Source organism: Octopus bimaculoides, chromosome 12, assembly GCF_001194135.2.
Source record: "Octopus bimaculoides isolate UCB-OBI-ISO-001 chromosome 12, ASM119413v2, whole genome shotgun sequence".
NCBI classification, from domain to species: domain Eukaryota; kingdom Metazoa; phylum Mollusca; class Cephalopoda; order Octopoda; family Octopodidae; genus Octopus; species Octopus bimaculoides.
Window position 1 is genome coordinate 66,358,899 of NC_068992.1, and position 20,489 is coordinate 66,379,387.

At 35.6% G+C, this 20,489-nt stretch overlaps 1 protein-coding gene across 5 annotated transcripts in view; it reads left to right on the plus strand.

The window, feature by feature from the left end:
- The first annotated feature begins 6 nt into the window (after positions 1–6).
- LOC106884484 (activated Cdc42 kinase-like) overlaps positions 7–20,489 on the plus strand; it is a 244,007-nt gene continuing 223,524 nt past the window's right edge. For 4 of the 5 annotated variants that reach the window (XM_052972235.1, XM_052972233.1, XM_052972237.1 and 1 more), the window contains exon 1: positions 7–400. The gene's annotated coding sequence lies outside the window, so the exon portion shown is untranslated. Of the gene's footprint in view, positions 401–4,991; positions 5,210–20,489 lie in introns of those variants that run through there. The other variant, XM_014935889.2, reaches the window with a different exon arrangement.

Below are 20,489 nucleotides of genomic sequence, written 5' to 3' on the forward strand. Positions count from 1 at the left end.
TATATATAGGGAGAATTCTATACACAGACATACACCTACCCAGACGTATATGTTTTCCATGTGTAAATATACAGTATTACATGTGTGTATGTACGGTGAAACCACTTGATGGTGGCGGGTACTCTCTCTCTCTCTCACTAATTAACTTCAACATTCACCATTCCTCCTTCCGTGTGGATTTACCACCAGCTGCTACTTAGAGAGGGAATTAGTGTTACAGATCGAACAGAAAGGTCGATTGAACTTACAGTGTCGGCTGTGAAGGAGTAAATAAATATATAAAACATAATTAAAAGAGAAAATATAATTAAAAGAACACAAACAGGAAATATATATATATCATCTTTAAGAAGATATTCTCGTCGGTCAGATATTTAAACCGAATACAAACAAAATACAGGTAAGTGAAACCTAGCTAAACTAACGTCTAGCTTATTTCTCATGTAGTTTGCTGTATTATTTATTAATCTAGAAATATTCGTTTCTTATTTAAACCATTTCACTTCAGTTACGTCGTTTAATGTCTTTTAAGGAAGCCGTGACCATCATGTAATATTATTTCTCTCTTTTCTTAATAACTCTTCAGCTTTGTGTCTGTTTATATCGAATTCATTGTTGATGTTTATGGTTGATTGTGCATGTATATATATATATATATATATATATAAGAGAAACAAAACATTTTTTTTTTACTGCTGTTCCGAGTTCAAATCTCGCTTAGGTCTGTTGTGTTTCCTCCAAGATTAATAATTTAGATATCAGTGCTGTATTGTAGTCAATTTCACTGTGTCTATGCCCTACCACCACCACCTCTGTCACAAAGTTTCGCCTTATGGCTTTATTCCTTAAAATTCATTATAAATTGTTGCTGTTGGTTTTATAATGGCGGGAGTCCTGATACGGGGATGGAGTTTTGGCGGAACGAATTTAGGGGACCGATTTCGATTCCCACATGGAACCATTTTATTTCCGTTTGCGCTACTGAAGCGTTTGGATAAGTCGCGGGCATTCCAACATTCTTACTTTTTAAAAAGAAAATCGTTCGAGCGTCAAGAGTTCAAATCCTGCCGAGGTCAACTTTGTCTTTCATCCTTCCTGGGATCGATAAAATAATATACTAGTTAAGTTCTGGGAGTAGATTTAATCAAGTAATTTCCTTGTGCATATTTGAGAAACAATTGTTATCAATTTATCACAGCCTCTTTTAAAGACAATCTCCATAGAAACTTTCAAACTACCCTTGTTGCCGGCTCAGTTTCAATTTCCGTTTTTTCTTTCGCTCCTAAAACCTTTCAGAAAACCATAATCGTTATAACTACTTCATTTTCTTCCTCAACCCCCTCTCAAAGTGTGCTACTACTTAATGTAAACAAAAGAAATGTAAATAGAGTCAGTTGTTTAATATAGACAGACAGACAAGTTGTAGGTAGGGTTGTCTCGGTTGCTAATTGTCAGAATATAATAGTTCGGTCTCGCCATATGTTGCGGTCTTTTATTAAATTTTATTTCTTTCTTTCACTGCCGACCACCCGAATGAAAGCTGTTGCCATAGACAGACTTGCATACGAAGTATTTTTATTGAAGAGAAATAAAATGAGGTTGTGTTGCAAGTTAAATGCTTTTCTCCCGTGTATTAGTAAGGTCAAGAGGAGCGAAGTAGTTACAAGCGAGGACCGAAACCGGCATGTTGACTCACCAGCTTCTTGTGGACATGTGTCTTCACACAAACGCACATGACCTGGCTTTAAAATGTCATGATTCATTGAAAGTAACCCCATTCCCTCCTTTTTTTTCTTCTTCTTCTTCTATTAACCAACATTATGGTGACACAGTCAACCCATGTTTATTGCCATCGCTGCTCAGTGTCTATTTTCCAATGTTTCTTAAACTATGGCTTTATATCAGCTTATCCCTGTGAACCTTGAAACAATAATAGTATTTCTTCTGCCAATTTTGCTGTATTCATTCAGACTCGCCGTCACATCTGTTTCGGGTTTCTCAATGATGGCCTTTCTGTTGCTCACTTTCTTTTCTCTCTTTTTGCCTCGGGTTTGTCTTTTCCTGTTATCTGTTATTGGAAAGCATTCCACTTATTATAGTTCATATGTCTTGAAAGTACAGTTTGGTGTGATTTTATCCAGATTATGAACATCTTCTGAGGGAAAATATTACAGAGGAAATCTTTATACTAACATCCGAATCTCATACGTAATGGGTTAAAAAACTGTATCCAGGATAAAAACTAACCGGGGAATCTTATTTGATTGAACATTTTCAATTCACCATATCATTACATCAATCTAATCTGGTTGTGTTGTATTTTATTTAGTTTTGGAGGCAGTCTTTATAATTCTATACCATTTTTCGGAAGTCAGTAAACAGGTTCCTCAGTGAAATAAGCATCAGTCACTTTTGGCGGTCTAATCACTTTGGTAGAAAGATCTTAACCCAAACTAAGTGATCAGTACCGTCTTAAGGTATGGGTGGGTACACGGGGCATTTTCCTGGCGACCAACGGGTTTAGGGGCTCCCAGGGTTAATGTATATGTGCTGTGATTTACTATAAACCCGAATCCACTGCTTTACTTGAGGTTCTATAACGCTGTTGAGAGGAAGTCCCTGTCTACAATGTCTTTTCCATGGTGCACAAATAAAAAAAAATTACTTTTGGAGATTGACCCACGTTCTGAGAGAGAATTTTAAACTGAATCAATGAAGTTCACAGACATTGAATAAATGCTGTCAGCAGAGATAAATTCTAATGTCTGTAGGCAGACCTCTAAATTCCTTGATTCCAGGTTTTGACAGTTTGTTTCAGTAACACACAATTCTAATGCAGTGAGCTACTCAATTGGCTCAAATTATTTAGGTGTACTCTAACACGTGTATATATATATATATATATATATACAAATACATACAACTATGTACCCCTGTACCCCTAAATAATTATCTGTACACACGCACAAAATCCCAAACACGTTTATAAAGACGAGCACTATGTAACAGTCACAACCATGCAGTAATTTGTGTGTGTACATACATTGAAATCAATATATGAAGACAGGCGTAAACAAATCAATATATATATACGCACAAATGTAAATTTGCTTGTACAAGCGTGTAGTTTCAAAACCATCCAAGCTTGTATTTAAGTAGTAACATGACACCTACATGACACTAGAGCTTATGGAAACATTGGAATGTACCTGGAATATTTCTCTTGATGATTGAAAGCATTCACAGGTGGTTGTGGGGGGGGGGGTCGTCATACTGTTAATATAAAATATTGAAGAAACCTGGGTGGTTAAACTGTAGAAATTGATTAATTTTGTTTTTGACTTAAAAAAATGTTTTAATCATACATTCGCTCACTTAGAGCCAAATTGGTTCAAAGCTGGAATTCCTTACTGAAAGACAGGTTTGTGAATAATAAATAATAAAGGTTTACTAGAGTCTTCAGAATAAATTAAGTTTCCAAATGAAAGAACAACTGCTTTTAGGTATTGTCTTGCGAAAATAGCATAATTGTTGGATTTTTTGGAAACTGGGGTCGGTTCTTCTCTGGCCGAGTTAGGGATTCTTTAATTTTTTAATTGGTTCTGCTTCACTGAGGTCATCCAGGAAAAAGTATGGCTATCAAAATCTCCTCCTCTTCCTCATAATTTTCAGTTATCGTGTCCGTCTGTACGTCACATTATTCTGGTCGTTGTGATGAGACACACAAATGCCGTAGAGTAAGAAGGTCTTGGTGAACCTAAGAGGGAGCCTAGACGGGGTTGCGCAACCACCTAGAAATAACAATCAGATCTTTAGCAAATCATTCTCTACCCGCATTAAAAAGGGTACGTTGGATAATGTAGTCTCAAATATGTTATCTGGAGAGAAAAAAAAAGGGGTGGGAGTCACTAGTAGAATATTTTAAATCAGGTCTGCTTGATCGGAGATGATGTGTCATTTCACACTTGACTTTGATAGATTTATTATTAATCACATCATCAAAGTCAATAAAACGAATTAATCACTCATAGACTTGAAGTTTGAATGTTCATATATAAGTGTGTTGGTGAAATATAAAAAATACGGTTTGCTACTTCAATAAATACTATTTTTTATCTCAATTAAACCTAGCCGGAGTTGACCATATTTTATCAGTCCAGAAGTTAATAAAATGGTCAGTAATGAACGTCAAAACAGTAATAATAATGATAATAAAATAATCATTGTTTTAACTATTTTGGAAAATAAACAAAAGCCATCGTCTTTAAAAAGAGTGTGGCCGTGTTGAGTTCAAATTCCACCGAGGTCGACTTTGCCTTTCATCCTTTCGGGGTCGATAATAATAAATACCAGTCAAATACTGAGGTCAATGTAATCAGCTAAACTCTTCTCCATAAATATCAGGGCATTTGTCTGTTTTAGAAATTATTATTATTATTATTATTATTATTATTATTATTAGTTTGTTTGTTTGAAATCGTGGCTTTAACTGTTGATATGTTCAAAATATTTCTTTAGTTGATATTTACCTTATTTATCTTGGTGCATTTAATTCAAACCCTGTTTGTTGTTATAGGGAAATAACATGGTCTTTCATGGGGTTTTGATAACATAAATACCAGTAATATATTACAAGAATCGCTTAACTTTCAGAGGGCTCCTGAAAAATAAAGAGCTACGGGCTCTGTCTCTTCCCTCCTATTTCATTTCAATAATTTTAATGAAACAGAAATCGGTTGTAACTATTTAATTCCGTTAACGTTTTTGGTTATATTGAAAAAAAAAAAAATAAAACAAAATAAAACTAGAGTGGTGATTTCATGTGTCTTAGTTAATCCCCTAAAACTATGAAGCCCTGTGCCCCTCCAAGAATCAATAATGGTTTGTTGTTATTATTCTTTGCTGTGTGTCCTTTTGGTCAGGCAGGACTGCAACACCACCACCACCACCACCACCGAACCTACATTATTATTTCAGTAGCAACTGTAGTAGTTACTCCTTCACATTTAGTCGGTCCGGCTCGTTTAACTGGCATCACTTCAACTCGCAGAAAACTGGACTCGTTTTTAGAAAATACCAAATAGTGAAAAGACAGGAATATCCATCTTACTAACCGTCAATTCGAAACCAAACACAACGCTACAATATATTTTCCTAGTATCATCATTTTCATTTTCAAAACAAATCGTGCAACAAGAAGTCGTCTGATGTGGGTATCGATTCCTCTCATTTCTCTCAGATTTTTCCTTTCTAATTTTTCTTTTTCCTTATCGCGATATTATTGTTGATGTTCCATAACCTTGACTACATAAACAAAAACACAATTCTTTGATATATATTCTTGCATTTCCATGAATATCTGTAGGGAGAATAATGAGGAATGTATGCGAAGGGATTCTTGTTATTTTTCATTATTTTTAAGGTTCTGTTTGGCATAACTATCAGCTCTTCTATTACTCTGCCTGACATTCCTTTCCTCTGTTGCCACCAAATTATCGATCTTCCAGTTATGGAGAAACTGAAAGCATTCCCCCACTTGTTTCACAATTTCTTTGACAGGAACCTTCTCCCCCACTTTTTCTGTTATTATCCTCGCCAACAAATATTTCCATTTTCAACATATGTCTATATTTAATCTTTCACAATAAAATATTTACTTTGCTCAGTTCTCTTTTATTATAAAACAGATTTATTTAAACCTTAATTTTCCTCAACAGATTTTGCTGTATTATTTTTTTTTATTATCTTCCATACAAATATACTTTTCCATATTTCATTTCAAATCACAAGGCCTTTCTTTCGGAAAATTCTTGTTGTATAAACAAAACATCATGAAAATCTTTATAGATCCTAACTACATTTTAAATTCAATTTCGAAATCATATATGAATTGAAGTACATGTTTCTCTCTCCTCTTTTATTGCTGGTTCTGTTGCGTTGTTAGGAGTAGAAATGGCGTTAGAATTTTACAGTAGCTGAACTCTTTAAAGAGATTTCTTGTAATAAAGATAAGGACTATAGTTTATATCCCTAGCTAGCAGTTTTACTTTAACAAAAGAATGTTTGTCAAAGTTTTCTTCTTCTTAAAATACGTTTGACATTTACGTGGCAAGAGTTCAAGCTTTGAACCATGTTATTAGAATGTGAAGGGGACAGGAGGGTGTTTATCAGTCAACTACTATAGTAAACATGGTGATGTTGTGATGTTCATTAATGCCACCTTTATGTATGATTCAGGATTTCCACACCACACATTCTTTTTTCTATTCTTCCTAAAGTGCGCGCGCGCCCATGTATGCACGCACGCACACACACACACACACACACACACACACATTTATATGTATATATATGTTGTGTATAATATCTGTTTGTGTGCGTGTAAATGTGTGTAGATATGTTGTGTATAGATGTATATATGTGTGTGTGTGTACGTTGTGTATATTTGTGTATGTGTATATATATTTGTGTATGTATGTGTATATTTGTACGTGTGCATGTATGTGTATATTTGTGTGCGTGTGTATGTATGTATATATTTGTGTGCGTGTGTATGTATGTATATATTTGTGTGCGTGTGTATGTGTATATTTGTATACGTGTGTATGTATGTGTATATTTGTGTGCATATGTATGTGTATATATGTGCGTGTATGTGTTTATATGTGCGTGTGTGTGCATATATGTGCGTGTATGCTTGTGTATACATCTATGTACGTGTGTGTGTGTGTGTGGATACATGTATGTATACATACATTTGTATGTATGTATGTATGAACACACAGATGTATGCATGTATTGTAGATTGTGAATTAGCAGAATTGTTAGAGCGTTAGATTGTGAATCTCTTGCAGGAATTTTTTTGGCTTCTTGCATTCTGAGTTCAGATCCACGTAGGATTATGAGGTCTCTTTAGTTGTGTCTCACTAAGCTCTATTCACCTTCCCTAGTGTTAGTTCCACAAGAAAAAGCACCCAATACACACTGTAAAGTGGTTGACATTAGAAATGGCATCCGGAAAATGTCACATATGAACACTTAATGTTTAGGAGCTCTGTTTTCCAGTGGGAGGTAACTTTGCATTATGACAACCCTCCTAACCCATGCCAGTATGGAAAACAGTTGTAAAGATGATAATGATGATATATATATGATATATGAGCATTGGGCCTCATGGAAGCAAAGTGGCTGAGTTCCTTTCGAGGGTTGGACCTTACAGAGGCAAAGTGGCTGAGTACCTTTCGAGGGTTGGGCTTCACGGAGGCAATGACCGAGACCTTTTGGTATCATGTCGTGCTTGAGAAGAAGATCCATCAAGCTGAGCAAAATGACAGTCATGGCAGATAACGGTGTCATGCAAATTGGTGCCTGTGCCAGTGGCACGCAAATTGGTGCCTGTGCCAGTGGCACGTAAACGTACCCCGGTGTCAAGCAAATGTCACCCATTACACTCTCAGAGTGGTTGGTGTTAGGAAGGGCATCCAGCTATAGAAAACCATGCCAAATCAGACAGGGGTCTGGTGTAGCCTTCCAGTGTGCCAGCCCAGTCAAACTGTCCAATCCATACCAGCATGGACAATGGACGTTGAATGATGACGATGATCATCATCACCATCAACGAACTTCTACCTCTGTTGGCAACCAAATGTCTCTCTCTCCGAATGAAAGGAAGATTGTATGATGCATGTATATGAACAGTGGTGCTATGTAGTCGTGAGATGTGGGCTCTGAATGCAGAAGACATGCGAAGGTGAGAGAGGAATGAAGCTAGTATGCTCTACTGGATGTGCAATGTCAGTGTACATGTGCAACAGAGTGCTAGTGTATTGAAGTTGTGCACAAAAGGAATTAGATGCAACATGCAAGAGAGAAGACTGCTGGTGTGGTCATGTGATGCATATGAATGTAGACAGTTGCGTCGTGCAAGAGGGAGACCCAGGAAGACATGGGATGAAGTATATTGAAGGCTGATCTCAAAACAGTGACCCTTAGGACTGAGATATCTGCTGCCTTTCTGTACTCAAGAAGATCCGTCTATCACAGCAGAATTGATGCTGGTGCAGGTGTCACACAAGAAGCACTGGTGCAGGGGCTATGTTAAAAGCACTCATGCTGGTGCCACTTAAAAAGCACCCATTATACTCTGTGGAGTGGTTGGCAGCCATAAAGACCATGCCAGAACAGATAATGAAGCCTGGTGCAGGCCCCCAGAACTTACCAGCTCCAGACAAACCATCCAAACCATGCCAGGATGGAAAACGGACGTTAAATGACGATGATGATATATATATATTCCCTGTGGGCAGACCCCCTCTCATAGCTCTCTCTCACCTTCCTTTCCTTCCTGGTCCCATAGAGGTAGCCAGGTTTCTCCTCAGTAGTAAGAGGGCTACCTCTGTCCCTCTATCATACTCTAATCTCTCGATTCCACTCCCTCCCTCAGCTGAGAAGTCCTTGTCTTGTGAGCTCATGGGTGCTGGTGCCACATAAAAAGCACCCAGTACACTCTGTAAAGTGGTTGGTGTTAGGAAGGGCATCAGGCCATAGAAAAAACTGACTATTGGAGCCTAGTGCAGCTCTCAGGCTTGCCAACTTCTATCAAACTGTCCAACCCATGCCAGCATGGAGGACAAACATTAAATGATGATATATAATGTATATATGTATGTGTGTGTTTATATATATATATATATATATATATATATATATATATATATATATATATATATATATATATATAATGTTTCAATACACACACACACACACACGTATATACATACACCATACCTGTGCACATTTATACATTTGCATACAAGAAATTGGCTGTGTGGTTGAGTAGTTCACTTTCCACCCATATGGTTTTGGGTTGAGTTTCACTGTGATACCTTGGGCAAGTAACTTCTACTATAGCCCCAGGCCAAGCAAACCCTTGTGAGTGGATTTGGTAGCTGGAAACTGAAAGGAACCCTTTCTGCATTTCTTTGTGTGTGTGTGTGTTCCTGTCTCCTTGTCTTAACATCACGTGTCAGTTACGGATGAGCATCACCATTATACAGGTGGTGTCATAAGTTTCCAATTTTGCATGAAAATATGTCTGGTCATGGGGAAATATTACCTGGCTTGGAAACAGGTGAGGGTTGGTGACAGGAAAGGTCTCCAGCCGTTGAAAATCTGCCTCAATGAATTCCATTTGCCCTATGCTAGCATGCAGAAGTGGGTATTAAAACTACGATGATGATAATGATGATATACTTATTTTTATCCATAGTTAAATATTTCTGTACATTCCAACGTATGTGGCAAGTGTGAACGTTGTTTTTGTTTTGTTTTGTTGCATATGATGCAATCTGCAGATTCACAGATTTTCTCAGATTTCATCTGTCTCATAAAGTACTGGAGTGTCACGTGTGTGTGTGTGTGTGTGTGTGTGCATGTATGATATAGTTATGTATATACGTACAGTTTATGTGTATAAATACATTTAGAAAAAAATTGAGAGCTTGCCCAAAGAGGCTTTTAATAAGTCACATGATGCAGTTCTTGTGTTCGTTCTGTTTGTAGATGCAGATTTCTATCTGAAATTTTGTTTTGCATTCAAAGTGTTAGATATTAAAAATCAGCCATGAATTAATTATTGATTATGTATTTCCTATACTCAATATCTCGTAGATTCTCTCTTTGATTTATTTATCACCAGTCTGTGGAAACGGTGTCATGTTAGCCATCATCCCTGTTACTATTCCCTTCCATTGTCAGTCTCTGCTATTTGTCTTGCACTGAGATTGGTGGAGTAACGGCAGTAGTAACAGGGTTTGAAGGAAAATGCCAGCTCGCAAATAGTACTGCCCTTTATCATTAAGGTATTGTGTGTGTATTTCTATGTATGTATATGCGCATGTATATGTGTATATATGTGTGTGTATGTTTGTATGTGTGTACAACTCTTTTTCCTTTTTTTTTTTTTCAAATTGCATATTGTATGTATTTATAATCACAAATGTCATTGTAAGTATATGTTGCTTTCACATACGCACACCTGTGCATGCGTGTGCACACACACACACACACACACACACTCTCATTGAATTAAATTTATATTGTATTTTGCATTTTCCACCTCAGATAACATCTTTTTCCAAATCAGGAAGCTTCTACCCAATCACTCAGCCTGCTAGAGACAACAGTCAAAGCTCCCTCAAATCACACACAGTTGTCTCATAAAAGAAAACACATTGAATAATGTAATCCTTTATTGTTCCTTGGCTGGTCATGGTTGGAACACCTTTGATCATAAGTTTACTTATTCAGAACCAGCCTAGGGTTAAACAACAGCTTGTGTAAATGTTAAAGAATGGTACTTAAATAGTTATCGACTTGGTGGCTTCTGCTGGATTATCTTAATCTATAAATTGTGGGACCCCCATCTTGGTCATTATTCCAGTAAAGAGATGCTCTTTGATTAACAATTCACTGACAGAAATCAGATAGATTCTTGGAATTCTTTCTAAAGCTGTGTCTTTTGATACATTTTATTTCATAGCTATGAATTACCATAATAGAATATTGTAATTTTAGCAGTCAGTGCCTTGTGCAGTCTCAGTTCCAACTGAGAGCCACATGTTGTCCCCTCCAATTAAGTGAATTTTAAATTGAGGTAACCAAAACGGTAAAAATAGATTTCATTGTTCTAGAAAGAACTTTTTTTTTTTTTTTAGAATATATTTTGTTTATTGGGGGAAAAAAGTTAAAATTTTCTTATAAATTTTTACTTTCTGGGCAGAGTTTGGTGGTGGATTGACATAATCTTTCTAGCATTGGGAATAGTGCCTTGGGTTATTTCTTTCAGCCTCTTACATTTTGAGTTCAAATGTCACCAAGCTCAACTTCAATCCTTCTGGGGTCAACAGAATAAAGTATTAGTTTTGTACTGAGATCAATGTAGTTGACTTACTCGTCTTCTCAAAATTGTTGTAGTGGGACTGAAGTGGGACTGAACCCAGAACCATGTAGTAGGGAAGCAAGCTTCTTACCACATGTCTAAACTTGTGCCTGTATGTTTAGCTTTTGTGAGTAAAATGTTTGACTGAAACAGTTTTTGTGGTGGTTGGGGTGGGAGGAGAGCAATTGTCTTTCATAAAAAAACCAAACAGATTTTTGGTTTCTGCACCCATCCAAGTCAGTAACCTTTTACAGAGAAGGACATTTATAGACTGACTCCTTGTAAAATCCTCGTATCACAACTGTTTATAAATGTATTAACTATACAAGCAACTTCTTATCATTTAATTCCATCATAAATAGAGAATCACTGTTAATTGATTGGATCAAGTAAGATTAAAGTTTTATATATATTCTTTATTTCTCTTCGTTATATTATGTTTAGAAACAGAGGCCAAACTGATAATTGATTGTATATATTAGACCATTCTGATAACTGTTTGGGTACCAGAAATGTAAATAATAAGGATTCTTATACTTTGTGTGTGTGTGTGTGTGTGTGTGTGTGTGTGTGTGTGTGTGTGTGTGTGTGTGTGTGTGTGTGTGTGTGTGTGTGTGTGTGTGTACATACTTATATACATACGTATGTACATAGCTACTTGGAGTGGGGAAGATGTAAAGCAATGGTTATTGCTAGTTATAAACTACACATCGTTGTTTTTTGAGGCAATATTATATATTGTTAGGGTGGCGAGCTGGCAGAAACGTTAGCACGCTGGGCAAAATGCTTAGCAGTATTTTGTCTGCCATTACGTTTTGAGTTCAAATTCTACCGAGGTCGACTTTGCCTTTCATCCTTTCGGGGTCGATTAAATAAGTACCAGTTATGCACGGGGGGTCAATGTAATCGACTTAATCTTTTTGTGTGTCCTTGTTTGTCCCCTCTATGCAATATAGAAATAAATATTATGTATTCTTTATAAACATTTGAGTTCTCTCCATAGAATGTGGAAATACTGCCTTTGCTAAAATCATTTAAATGGAATAACATCAGTCCTTCTGTGTTTGGTTTGCCCAATAACTAACACTTCTATTTAATCAGAATCTATGGGAAAATCTTTTTAGTTAATTTAATCTATTAGTTTAGTCTATTAGATTCAAGAGTTTTTAAAATCATTTTCAATTTGTTTACAGAAGTACATGGTGTAATGTACTCAAATTATTTCAATAGTTTTAAACACCCAGTCTTTTAATAGAATTTAAAATTACATGAAAATTTATATTCAAGGTCTTTTCTGTTCTATAGTGTTTACTTTTGGAGACTTAGATATATTTTTGTTTTTTTAATTTATGAAACTAAAATGTCATACAAAAGTGTTATAAAAAAACAGTGACTCAATGTTTATATAAGAATAATAATATGGTAACTGTGAAGTTGTAAAATGAGGAAATGTCAAACCTGAATGATCATGTCTGTTGTGATTTATGCTCAATGACAAAAGTTGTCAAAGTGGTTTCAAATTTTGACACAGGGCCAGCAATTTTGGGGGAGGGGTAAGTAGATTACATTGATTCCAGTGCTCAATTGGTACTTATCAACTCTGAAAGTATGAAAGGCAAATGCGACCTCGACTAATCTCATTTGAATGATACATTGTGCCTGATATATTTTACTTAATTCTTTTGAATGCATTCCTCTATGAGGAGCACAAAAGTTATTTTAGTTCTTTACTTCTTAACCTCTTTACAATTAGCTGTGGTAATGATCTTGATAAGGTTTACTTGATTAGGGTCAGCCTAGCTCTAATCAGCATTGCTTTAATATTTTTGGTAAATCTTAAGAATTTTAGATTTTAGTAGGTTGAAGCATTGAATTAAGTAAATCATAACAACTCTTTTGTCAGGCACAGTGTATCTAGGACTACCTTATTCATTATGTCTTTTTTCTGAGACAATAGGATGTAATTTGGAGCAAGGTTTTGCTGGTGAAGAAAGCCCATAGAGGTATGGAGAGTGGATGGTTAGTTTGTTTCAGAGATATAAACATGTTGTATGTTCAACATATGAGGAATTGATGAGTAACTGTGGAGGAGAGATTAGCTCTAAATGAAGAGAGAAAGTGTGGGTGTGGATGAAGGGGGGGGGGAGAGGTTGTGTTAATACTGTTAAAGTATTTTAGTCTGAATTAGGTGCATGTGTACTGGAGTACATTGTCCTCCCATGGAGTTTGCTTTGTTTCACAAGGATTGATTAATCAGAATATATGACTGAGAAATTTCACGTTTCCTGCAATTCTTCTCAAAAGATTCCATGGAATCATCCAGTGTCAGGAGGTTTTGACGTCAGGGTTTGTTTTGGTTCTTCAGATGTCAGCACCACCAATGAATGCATCCCAAGAGATTGAGCAGACAGTTCAAAAAACATGGGAGGTTGGTCAGATAAAGTAATAATGCCAGAAAGTTGTTCCAAGACCATGTGAATTTTAAAAAATAGGAAAAAAGAGATTTGACTTTTATTGCACAAGTGAACTAAAGAGTTAAAAGGAATTGTTGAAAAAAAACCAATTTTGAAAAACATGTTCAGTAGGAGTAGTTGCTCCAATATTAGCTATGCTGCTGCTTGTGTCAGATCTGTTTTTGTAGACTGAGAGAGGCATTCTGGTTGAGACTATACCATCCTTTTTTCTGTCTTTAACCAAGAAACGTGGTTTCTAATACAGTTCCAAAACCTGAAATAGAAAGTCCAGAAAATTGTTTCTATGTGGCATGCAGCTGTTCTTGAGCAAATTTGTAACTAGTTCATAAAATAATTGAACATTGTGTGTGTATTTACATGATTGTGGTTAGAAGTTTGCTTTACAACTACATGGAACCTTGGGCAAGTGTCTTTTACTATAGCCTCAGACTGACCAAAGCCTTACAAGTGGATTTGGTAGATAGAAACTGAAAGAAACCCATCGTGTGTGTGTGTGTGGGTCCCACTATCACTTGACAGCCTAGCAGTTTAGCATGGGAGACTGACAGAGTAAGTAATAGGCTTAAAAAAAAAAAAGTACTTGGGTTGATTTCTTTGACTAAAATTCTTCAACATGGTGTCCCAACATGGCTGCAGTCTAATGACTGAAACAAGTAAAAAAAAATACATATGTATGCTTGCATGCATTGTCTGTGGGTTTGAGTATTAAAGAATTCCACAAATTTCTCTTTAATTAGTATATTAATGCAAGAGCCCATTCTTTTGTGAACACCTGACTCATTGATGTTCAAAATAACATTTTTCTCATTCAGTAATACACATTCCAAAATGTGGAGACTGTATATATGTAGGATTGTTTGTACTAGTTTTTGTTCTAAATGTAACAGTGTATATATTAGTATCAATAGTGAGGAGACCCTTGACTAATTTGGCATTATAATATACTGTCAAATGGTTACCTCACAGATGACTATGGTTGTATAGCTCAAAAATTCCAATGGCATTCTCTACACTCCTAGTTCAGGTCATGCTGATATCAACTTTGCCTTCCATCATTTATGGACACTGATAAATAACATACCAGACAAGGTCAGTGGATTAGTGGAGGTCTTAGAGTATCAGACGGAATGCCTTGTGGTTTTTGCCATGGCTGTTTGTGTCTTGAGTTTAAATTATCTACTGTATTGGAGTTTCATAAATAAGTGAGGTTGCTGTAAAGTCAGATATGAGAATGCCTCAAAAACTCACTAACAAAATTAATGTGATCCTTTGTACCTGGAGGGTGCAGCAAGATTTTTCTAGGCATGGCTATTTCACTTCCCAACCACATGGTCTTCGGTTCAGTCCCACTACATAGCACCTTGTGCAAATGTCTTCTACTATATCTCTGGGGAGGTCAACCAAAGCTTTATGAATGCTTTTGGTAGAGATAAACTGATAGAAGTGTGTGCGTGCGCGCGCATGCATGCGTACGTGCGTGTGTGTGTGTGTGTGCATGCCAGCCTGGAAAACGGACGTTAAACGATGATATATATGTGTGTGTATTTTTTTTTTTTGTGCAGGTGGCACATGATATGCACCATTTTGAGCGTGGCCATTGCCAGTACCGCCTGACTGGCCTTCGTGCGGGTGACACATAAAAGCACCCACTACACTCTCTGAGTGGTTGGCGTTAGGAAGGGCATCCAGCTGTAGAAACTCTGCCAAATCAGATTGGAGCCTGGTGTAGCCATCTGGTTTCACCAGTCCTCAGTCAAATCGTCCAACCCATGCTAGCATGGAAAGCGGACGTTAAACGACGACACGATATATATATGTATATATATATATATATATATATATATATATATAGCTTGAAAAATAATGGATTGTTCTGACTGGCTATTTATAACAATTCTTCAGAGAACACTTACATGCCTCTTCACTCACTAGGCAATTAAAGCATGACAGTGTTAAAAAATCCACTTCCCAACTAGATAGTTTTGAGTTCAGTCCCACTGTATGGCACCTTGAGCAGCTGTCTTGTACTACTGTTCGAAGTTAACTAAAGCTTTTAAGTGGATTTTGTAGACGGAAAAGAAGCCAATTGTTTGGTGCATATATGTATGAGATCTTATGTTTCATATTCTGGTTGAAAACATTATTTTGTACACTAACTATTCTCTGAGATATTATTTGATATATTAATCTTATGCAGGTAAAACTCTGTTCATAGTTTTGACTAAGATGGTGACAGAACTGTCTACGCACATTTTGTTATTGAGTGACCTGCAGCCCCTATGCAGTAGCTCAACATTCTAAAAATGGCTGCCAAATTTCCTTTAAAAAGAAAAAGAGAATCCATTAGACTCATCTTAGATACACTAAGTCTGAATTTAAAAAAAAAATAAAAAAAAATGGTCTTGTCTAGAATGCCTCTGATTATATATCTATTGCAACAGATCTGACCAGCACTAATAGTCCAGGTGATGAATTTTGGTGGAGCTTGTCATCAAATATTTCTGCTTGGTTGTTAGTCTATTGCAGGTAATGTTTTTTGCTCAAATAATTGGAAGTTTATACTGTCAGACAAATAGTACCACTTGCCAATTTTTACTGTTCTTTGGTAGTTTACAGCAATGAATTATTATACCTGCCTGCAGCATCTAAATGGTGGTTTCTGTTGTTAAGAGTTAAGTTTCTAGGCCACAGACATAAACTAGTGTCAAGGATAAATGAAGTAAGCAGACAAGTGAGTGTCTGCTTACTTGGATTGTTTTCTCATGAACACCACATGGTACTGTGGTCTAGACACATGTTTGTTGTTGTGGTTGTTGGCTACGTCACTACATGTTGATTTTCGAACATATGGTTCGTTATTGCCTACATGACCACATGTTGCTGCTGTTAAAACACAAGTTTATTTTTGTGATGGTTGGCTACATGTTGCTACATGGATACAAGTTGTTCTGTATTGCACTGGAAACCTTTTTTTTTTATTTTAGTTAATCAGGAATCTCTTGTGAGAAAAGAAAATGCTCTTCTCATATTGTTGTTCAACCCCAGGTTAAACTCGATTAAATAGACCTATGGTTGAAGGATTTCAGTCATGACTACCTCTACATATCTTTTTAAGAGTATGTCTCAGAGTACAAGGTGGTAAGGTGTAATTTGAGGGAGATTTTGTTGCTCTTTCTAGCCAGTTGAGCTGCTATATAGAAGCTTTTTCGTTACCTCATTAATCTATTCTCATTGAAGTCAACAGCATAATTTTCTTCATTCTCCCCACCTCTCCTTCCCCTCTCTCTTTCTCTCTGGAAAACAAAAAAAAAACAAAGAAAGAAACAGTTCTTTATTGTATTTAATCTAAACCAACACTGTACTTTAAGAAAATAGCTCAGCATTTGTGATTGTTATCTCGTTTTTGTGGCTCCTGTTCATCCATTTTTCAAGTTGTCTTTAGATAGAAGTCTCTCGTGTGGAAAGAATTATTGCGCATACACGTGTTTGTGTATATGTGTGTGTATTTATATGAAAATGTATGTATGTTTATATTTGCTTCACATATAACACACACATAAACTCTTTGATGCTAAGGAAGAACTAGAAAGAAGTGAGGTAGAAAAAGTCTGTTTCAATACTTTGATAACTTAACATTCTGATTTCTTTAGAATTTTCTGCACCATTTTATTTTCTTTGTACCTGTTTATCTTGGGTATTTTGGAGCTATTCAGCTACCAAAGAACTCGTTCTTTGCTCTATAGTTTCAGCATTATGATGCCATATACATTGTTTAGTTTTTTTTTTTTGTTTTTTTTTACTAGAATAAGGTATCTTTATACTTTTAATACACTGGTTACCAGTTTTCTTATTTAGGAAAAGAGAAAAAAAAATTTAAATAACAAATTCTCAAGTGTTGTAAAAGATATTTTCAAGAAGAAAGGAAATTGTAAATTCTAATCCTTTATCTTCTGTACTCAAAAATTAATATTGTTTTTTTTTGAGATTAGTATTACGCCATAAATACTTGGGATGGAGGTATATTTGACTGAGTTGAGCCTTAGTACTTGCCTATACAATTTAATACTGCATCTGCTTTTCATACATTTATTGCCTGGCATAATTGCTAGAAATCATTGTTAGCTTGAGCCTTTGAAGGAAACCTCTGTGCAGCTGTTCAACCTGACTGAAATTGCAGCCAAAGCTCCCTCAAAGCACACCTATATCTGTGCATAGATATTGTACCTAAGTATCTAAATCTTCCTTCCTTCCTTTATTTAGGTACGATGTTTATTTATTTTAATATAATCATTGCATATTTTGATTCAGTATTTAGATATATCCACAGACTACATTTCTAGCAGTTTGATCTGGATTAGAACTTGAAATCTTTATTTTTTTACTAAAAAGCCTAACAGATAGCAACATTGTTAACCTTTCATTAGAACTAAAGGTTCCTCAGTGAAATCCAGTCAAAGACTATGTAGACATACCCATGGCTGTGTACCCCTGATAACAAGATCAAACTGATTGAAATGTAGAGGAGATGTAAATATTAAAATAGTTTTTATGTCCAAAGATGAAGTTCATCAATAGTCTGAAAAATTATAATTTTACTAACAAACATATCATCTCCGATATTTAAATCTTTGTCTTAATTTCACAAATTATATCTTAAATTTCTTAAGGTATAGCTTGAAAATAACATTTTAATTCAAAATGTTTCCTTGTAAATAAATCAATATCTTCATTGTTATTGCAGCGTTAGAACATGTCTTTGATTTCATCATCATCATCATCATCATCTTTGTTGTTGTTCTTATTGATATTCCTATTGCTATTGTAGCTTTTATTTTTATTAGCAATTTCATGTTATTATACTTGCTCAAAACATTTTGGAGTGACTTGGTTTAAATTTTAATTTTTGCTACTTATTGTACGATTTCTGTGTATGCTTTGGGTACATAATTTCTCTATATGCATTGGGCAGGTGCATTATTTTCATTTCATTTTCTATTTCCTATTGTATTGAAAATATTTTATTTGTGCAATACTTCATGATATTATATTTTGCTTAAGGGTGGCAAGCTGACAGAATTGTTAGCACACCAGGCAAGATGCTTAGTGTCATTTTGCCTTCCCCTTTTCGTCCATTACCTTTTCCGGTGTATGTTGGTACCAAGCAACCATAACCTCATATCCATACTTACAGCATAGTAGCCAGTGGAGGTTTTCGGCTACTTTGTCATGTCTATGCTTCTACTCTATTTGCGCAAGACTTTCACAAGCACTAACAATGCAAGTCTCACTTTCGACTCTCTTCCCACACATTCTGCAGAGGTCCGATGCACTTGAATGGTATATATTCTTTTTCACTGAGTTGGTATTCAATGCCTGGGCCACATTGATTAGGCTTTCAGTATTCTGGCCGCGATGAAAGGATTATTTAATAACAATCAAAAGAAATTATTATTATATTTTATTACTTAAAGCAGAGTGATAGAAACATCAGAGCACCATAAACTATCTTTAAAAAATTATTGAAGTTAAATCCTGCTGAGGTCAACTTTAGTGGATTTGATCAAATAAATTCTAGTTAAAACAGTAATTTAGTAACTATTGTAATCTAGTAATACAGGAATCTGGTTACTATAGCAACTAAGTTTGGTTTAGTTGAGAAACTTGTGTAATTTTAGGAATGTTAAAACTCACTAAATATATTTACTAACAATAAAAGGAAAGATCTTTTGTGCCACTAACATTAATATTTGATTGGGCCAACTATTTAGAAGCCATTAATGTAATGTCATTAAAAGAAAGCAGGGGAGAGCTTGACCACTGAATGACCCCAAACAAAGAACTATTTTTAGATTAAATCATTGATATTTGTATTAAAGAGAATGACATTATCCAGATGGTGTTGGCTGGGGACCCTGTGTGTGTGTGTGTGTGTGTGTGTGTGTGTGTGTGTGTGTGTGCGCGCGTGTGGGTGGGTAGGTGGGTGGTGGTGGTGGATAGTGTGTCAACAAAACAAGCAGAATTCTTGCTCTTATCTGGAAGATTAACAAAGGTTTAGGCTTGGAGATGATCTATACTGGTTGATTTATACTCATTAAACAGATGGTGGTGGTGTTGTTTTAATCATGTCTATGAATAATTATTTTATGTACTTTATGTTAAATATTTCAATATACCCCCAAATTATATAGTTGTATATTTTATATGAAACAAACATAAAAGCAAAGAAGTGACTATATTTTCAGTGTCTCATCATTGAACAGCTAGATGGCCCTTAACATTTATCTGTTGTTTTATCATTTCAAATTATATTAGGAATATAATTGAGTTAGTATTTATTACCTTATCATGTCAGCTTAAATAATGCTTCATATCTCAGGAAGATTTTTAATCAATTTTACCAATATTTCGAACAACACATAAATGCTGATGGTTAAAAAAATATTCAGCTTTGTTTCTCTTTCTTTGTTTTTTCTCTTTCTTTCTTTTTTTTTTTTCATGCAAATTAAAAGCACAAGTTCAATTCTTTTTCTTAGACTTTGTGATTTGGCAATCAGTATGTTAACCAACAGTCAGTATGTGGTTCAGAATTTACTGTTTGATCTGGCACTCTTTATCTGACCCAGCTCTCTCTATGTGACCTGACATTCTGTATGTGATTCACTTCTCAATCTTAATATATAAAGCTGAAGTTGTGTCTGTGTGAAGCCTTTTAAAAAATTTATAGAAATCCACATTTTCCACTTTTTCGTTAAAATTTTTACATCAATGGAATTTTCTCGATCTGAACTTTCCAGTAATTAGATTTTTAAAATTCCGTTTACTTTGTGTGATTTAAGGGAGATTTGGCTGTTGTTTCTAGCAACTTTTATATTTCTTCCCTTCTACCTTGGACAGCGTTCTTACACACGCGCTCAACAGAGAGAGAAAGTGATACATACAACGTCATAGATTAAACTTTCTTCTCAGTATTCTTTACCGATTTTTCATAACATTGATACGTAAAAACACACACGACCACACATACGTAATCTGTGACAACAACATACACATTGCTCCCGTTCTCTATCTTACCCTCT